Below are 7,033 nucleotides of genomic sequence, written 5' to 3' on the forward strand. Positions count from 1 at the left end.
GTCAGTTTCTTCCTATTTCAGTCTTGGAAGTTTGTGTTTCCAGGAATACATCCTTTTCTTCTCAGTTGCTTAACTTATTGGGATATAACTGTGGATAATACTTTCTGATGATTGTTTCTGTTTCCTTGGTGTTAGTCATGGTCTCTCCCCTTATTTTTTTTTTAAAGATTTTATTTATTTATTTGACAGAGAGATCACAAGCAGGCAGAGAGGCAGGCAGAGAGAGAGGAGGAAGCAGGCTCCCCGCTGAGCAGAGAGCCTGACGTGGGGCTCGATCCCAGGACTCTGAGATCATGACCTGAGCCGAAGGCAGCGGCCTAACCCACTGAGCCACCCAGGCGCCCCATGTCTCTCCCCTTATTAATTTGGGTCCTCTCTCTTTTCTTTTGGATTAGTTTGGCCAGTGGTTTATCAATCTTATTAATTCTTTCAAAGAACCAGCTGCTAGTTTCATTGATGTGTTCTACTGTATCTCTAGTTTCTAACTCAATGATCTCTGCTCTAATCTTAATTATTTCCTTTCTTGTGCATGGGTTGTCTACTGTTTTTAAAGCTAAAATTCTTTGTATCTTAATTGTCTTATTTTTATTTTTTATAATGACTTTCTATATAATTCCCATTTCAAATATTGTGTTGTTCTAGGGACTGTCAAAGTGGAGAATGCTGACTTTTAGTTAGGTAAATATGGTCATTGTGCCAAGGAAGTCCAATATGAAGTGAATATAGAACTAGGGACTCCCATCTCCAAAGTAGAGACAGCAAGCTATTGTAATGAGAGCTAGAGCACACCAGGGGGTCAAATAGATTTTACAAAGTAAAATTAGGAAGACTTTATTTTTCTAGTGATGCATGGCATGGACAGTTCAACTAATTCAGGACAAAGATGGTAATTATAGAACAAGTCACTCTGTAGAATTTGAGATGCTACCCTGAAGGAGCTAATAATCTCGGAAAGAAGATCCAGGCATTTATGGGAATGTTGGAGCACAGAGATGAATCTGTTGCAGATCATAAAGTGATCTTAGTGAGACTCTGGGTTTCTGGGAGTGAAAGAGGGGAGAGAGCACTTCTGGCTGAGACATCAGGAACAGCATCCAGGAGAAGTGACATTGGCAGATATATGTCACTGATAATGGAGTGCTGCAAGTCCAGAAGCAACAATGTGTCCATTTGGGGGATTGGCCAGACCAAATTGCCAGCCTGTTTTTAAAAAATTACTAAGAGAAGGGGTGCCTGGGTGATTCAGCCAGCTGAATGTCCCACTCTTGGTTTCAGCCCCGGTTGTGATCTCACGAGTCATGAGATTGAGCCCCATGTCAGGCTTTGCTCTCAGCATGAAGTCTGCTTGAAGATTCTCTCCCTCTATCCCTCCCCCTACTTGTGCATAGCGCATGAGTGTACACGCTCCCTCTCTCTCTCTTAAAAAAATGAATAAATAAATAAATCTTTAAAAAATACTAAGAAAAGCTTAGTTCTACTTGTAGACAATAAATTCAAGACAATAAGGGACAATTATGATACAGAAGCATACTGAGACACCTGTTCTATACAGGCAGCTATTTCTTAAAATAATAAGATTTCATATTAAACTCTTCCACTTTAGTTGTGATTTCATACAAATAGTTTGATGTTTATTTAAGAATGGCTTAGTAGCCTCTTTACATGAAAATTGGTTTCTAATTTGGGAACTATTTCATTTACGTATCCTTTGAGACTGAGATTAGTGACAGGTCTCTTGGGTAATGCTCTCAGAGTGTGGGGCTGTGAAGGAAGCAGAACTGGGCAGAGGGAATCTATGAAGGGTGAAAAAATTGTAACAGGTCCTGGCTGGTCCCACAGTGAACTTTGGCACTGGGTTAGCTCTTCAAAGGCCTTCATGTATCCACATCAGCAAAGATGTGGGTTGAAACCAGGGAGAAATGTGAGCCTGGGAAAGTAGCCTCTTTAGCTGAGGGCATTTCCAGAAAGGTTCCAGAAGAGGGTGGCTGGAACCAACCTGCCAGGAGCTGAGGAGTAAGTACTGCTATCCAAAGAGAACCTGGAGGGTCCTGGTGGCGCATCACATTATCTATCACAGCCTCTCAAATTGTTTTACCTTTTTTTTTTTTAACCTGGTGACCTATCCTAAAAAATGTGGAATTATAGAATGAAAAAGACTTTATTAATTATTTACTTGGACTATGTTTCAACTAGGAAAAGGATTCCAAAGAGGAGATAACACTTGTGGTTTTACAGTTACTTTATGGCTCAGCTAAGGTCAAAATTCCAATTTTGTGACACTCTAGTTCCCAACTCTACATCATGATGTTTTTCAATGATTAGGATCCAAAAAAAAAAAAAAAAAAAAAAAGGAAATGGACATATGAATCCAAAAGGTCCAATGGATCCAATAGACGTGTCAAATTAAGTTAGAGTATCTTTCAGTATGGTTTTAATAGGACAACATACCCATTACCCCCAAAGCCCTGTGTATGCTGTGTGACAGGCTTGTGTTTTGGTTCAGCAAATATGTATTTAGAGTATAATATGTGCCAGGGTTTTTTTTTTTTAAGTATTTATTTATTTATTTGACAGAGATCACAAGTAGGCAGAGAGGCAGGCAGAGAGAGAGAGGGGGAAGCAGGCTCTCTGCTGAGCAGAGAGCCCGATGCGGGGCTCGAACCCAGGACCTCGAGACCATGACCTGAGCTGAAGGCAGAGGCTTAACCCACTGAGCCACCCAGGCGCCCCTGTGCCAGGGTTTTTAACCTCTGGAGAGGGTGGCCTGTGGGCACTTGGGGGAGGTCCTGAAGTCTTCCCCCAGCCTCTGCTTCCCATTGCCCCCAAGTCATGCCCTATACAGCTCCTTCCCCAAACCTCTTGGCTTCTCATTTGCCCATTTTAGATTTGTTCTATATTTTTACCTGAAACTATCAACCTGGACTTTCTAGGATGCTGCTCCTACAAACTTCCCTTAGACTCACCATTGTTATTGTGACTTATAATAAATACATATTTGATCTTTGTTCCCATTCCTAGCACAGAGGTCCTAAAAACCTTGGAATTTCCTGGACTAAGAATGATAAATTTGTCTCAATAGTCATAACAAGCTCCTTTAAACCACTTCTGAGTTTATGTTAATGAGGTGGCTTTGGTAAAGCACCTACGAATGTGAACTGGTTGCCAGTGAAGCCAAGCATATGATGAGAAGGTTGGAATTTTTAGTTCCCATATCCTCTCCACCCCTGAACTATGAGGAGGTCAGATGGGATTAAGATTGAGTTCAATCACTAAAGGTCAATGATGTCATCAATTATGCCTATGTAAGGAAGCCTCCATAAAAACACAAAAGGATGAGGTTTAGAGAGATGTCAGATTGGTGAACCTATGGAGGTGCTAGGAGTGTGAGGTGCCTAGAGAGGCCATGGAAGCTCTGCATCCTTTTTCCCATACCTTACCCTACACAACTCTCTCCAGCTGTTCTTGAATTATATACTTTTATAACAAACTGGTAATCTAGTGAGCCCCTGAATTTTGTGAGCTGCAAACCTCTGATTATAGCCAGTAAGTCAGAAGCACAGGCAATACCCCGGGCTTTTTATTGGCATCTGAAGTGAAGGACAGTCTTATAGGATTTAAATCTGAACCCTTAATATGCAGATAGATAATCTCTCAGTAAATAGTGTCAGAATTGAGTTGAATTGTAGGACACTCAGTTGGTATCTTGAGAAATGCTTGGTGGTGTGGAAAAACCCACACATAGAATTGGTGTCAGAATCCTACTCACACACCAATGCTTCCATGGAGCATGAGAAGCCACGACTATGACCCCACTTAGTCGCTGAGACCTCAATTGTCAGTCCCAGAGCAGGGTTTTGTTTGTTTGTTTGTTTGTTTGTTTGTTTAGAAAATCTAACCAGAGGGATGGTATTCCCATAGACAAAACAATACTTAGTTTTCTAAGCTAGGAATGAGGCAGGTCTTCATAGTGAAGACTTTGGTTAATGTCTTCATAAACTCTAGTAAATTGTCTTTATAACTTACAGAGATTATTCTTTGGCATTTGAATTTTTGTTAGTGTTGCTATTATATTGGTAATTCTGCCATCATGCTTTATAGGAAAGCTACAGTTTGTTTTCCTCATAGTCAACTTACTGTTTCCTCTTATTAGCTCTGAGAACCTTTTAATTAATTCATTCGGTTTTTTTAGGCATATAAACACAGCATTTGTAAGTAATGATAATTTGGTTTCAAATTCCAATATTGATTATTTACTAAAACTCACATCTCATTGCATTAACCAGAAATTCCAGAAAATATAAAATAATAATGGGTTATAACAAGCAACTTTCTTTATCTCTGATTTTAATAAGAATGCCTTTAGTGTTTCATTATTAACATTTATTCTTGGATCCATCATTTACTGAACACATTCAAGAAGTAGGTTCTATACGAGTACTGGGGATATAAAGAGGACAACAAGATCCGGGCTCCAAAAACATAACACTGATTAGGGGTTTGAAATAAAACATTCTGTATAAAGTCAAATAATTAATCCTGCCATTTGTCACTAGGAGCAGAGGTAGCCCTAGAAACCCAACTTTCTTAATTATTTTACATTTGTAACTAGGATTGGGTAACATATATTACCCAGTGCTATTTTTTTTCCACGTTACTGTTTAAATTCTACTTAACATGCTGTGTAATATTAGCTTCAGGAGTAGAATTTAGTGATTCATCACTTACATATAACACCCAGTGATCAACACAAAAGGTGCCCACCTTAATACCCATCATCTATTTAGCCCAAGCCCCTGTTCACTTCCCCTCCAGCAAACTTCAGTTTGTACACTCTAGCTTAGAGTCTCTCTCTCTCTTTTTTAAGATTTTATTTATTCATTTGGCAGAGAGAGAGAGATCACAGGTAGGCAGAGAGGCAGGCAGAGAGAGAGAGGGAAGCAGGCTCCCTGCTGAGCAGAAAGCCCAATGCAGGGCTCAATCCCAGGACCCCGAGATCATGATCTGAGCTGAAGGCAGAGGCTTTAACCCACTGAGCCACCCAAGCTCTCCTAGATGAGTCTCTTGTGGTTTGTTTCCCTCTCTCTTTTTCCCTTTCCCAAGTTCAATTGTTTTGTTTCTTAAATTCCATGTATGAGTGAAATTATATGATATTTGTCTATCTTGGACTGACTCATTTCACTTAGCATAACACACTCTACCTCCATTCACATTGTTGCAAATTACAAGATTTCATTCTTTTTGATGGCTAAAATACTCCATGTGTATATTCCATGTTGAATATACATATATACTACATCTTATTTGTGCATTCATCAGATGATGGACATTTGGGCTCTTTCCAAAATTTGGCTATTGTTGATAATGCTGCTATAAACATCAGAGTGCACATGCCCCTTCAAAATAGTATTGTTGTATCCTTTGGGTAAATACCTACTAATGCAATTGCTGGGTCCTAGCATAGTTCTATTTTTTACTTTTTTTTTTTTTATAGCTTTATACACATATATTTTTATCCCCAGGGGTACAGGTCTGTGAATCGCCAGGTTTACACACTTCACAACACTCACCATAGCACATACCCTCCCCAATATCCATAACCCCACCCCCTCCAAACCCTCTCCCCCCATCAACCCTCAGTTTGTTTTGTGAGATTGAGAGTCACTTATGGCTTGTCTCCATCCCAATCCCATCTTGTTTCATTTACTCTTCTCCTACCCCCTCAACCCCCCATGTTGCATCTCCTCTCCCTCATATCAGGGAGATCATATGATAGTTGTCTTTCTCCGATTGACTTATTTCGCTAAGCATGATACCCTCTAGTTCCATCCACGTTGTCGCAAATGGCAAGATTTCATTTCTTTTGATGGCTGCATAGTATTCCATTGTGTATATATACCACATCTTCTTTATCCATTCGTCTGTAGATGGACATCTAGGTTCTTTCCATAGTTTGGCTATTGTAGACATTGCTGCTATAAACATTCGGGTGCATGTGCCCCTTCGGATCACTATGTTTGTATCTTTAGGGTAAATACCCAGCAGTGCAATTGCAGGGTCATAGGGTAGTTCTATTTTCAACATTTTGAGGAACCTCCATGCTGTTTTCCAGAGTGGTTGCACCAGCTTGCATTCCCACCAACAGTGTAGGAGGGTTCCCCTTTCTCCGCATCCTCGCCAGCATCTGTCATTTCCTGACTTGTTAATTTTAGCCATTCTGACTAGTGCGAGGTGGTATCTCGTGGTTTTGATTTGTATTTCCCTGATGATGAATGATGTTGAGCATCTTTTCATGTGTATGTTAGCCATCTGGATGTCTTCTTTGGAAAAATGTCTGTTTCTGCCCATTTCTTAACTAGATTATTTATATTTTAGGTGTTGAGTTCGGTAAGTCTTTTTTATAGATTTTGGATACTAACCGTTTAACAGATATGTCATTTGCAAATATCTTCTCACATTTTGTAGACTGACTTTTGGTTTTGTTGATTGTTTTCTTCACTGTACAGAAGCATTTTATATTAACCATATATATATATATATATATATATATATATATATATACTCTAGGATTTTGATGGTTTCCTGTCTCAAATTTAGGCCTTCAGGATGCTTTGGTGGCTCAGATGGTTGGGTTTGCCATGGCTTGGGTCTTGATCCTTGGGTCCTGGGATCAAACCCCACCTAGGGCTCCCTGCTCAGTGGGAAGTCTGCTTCTCCCTCTGCCTCTCCCTCTGGCTTGTGCTCTCTCTTGCTCACTCTCTCTCTCAAATAAATAAAATATTTTAAAAGTTTAGGTCTTTCATCCATTTTGCGTTTGTGTGTATGGTGTAAAAAAGTGGTCCAGTTTCATTCTTCTGCATGTGGCTGTCTGCTTTTCCCAGGACAATTTGTTGAAGAGACTGTCTTTTTTTCCCATAGGATATTCTTTCCTGTTTTGTCAAAGATTAGTTGACCATAGAGTTGTGGGGCCATTTCTGAGTATTCTGTTCTGTTGCACTGATCTGTTTTCATGCCAATAGCATACTGTCTTGATGAC

The sequence above is a fragment of the Lutra lutra genome, chromosome 7 (genome assembly GCF_902655055.1).
Source record: "Lutra lutra chromosome 7, mLutLut1.2, whole genome shotgun sequence".
NCBI lineage: Eukaryota > Metazoa > Chordata > Mammalia > Carnivora > Mustelidae > Lutra > Lutra lutra.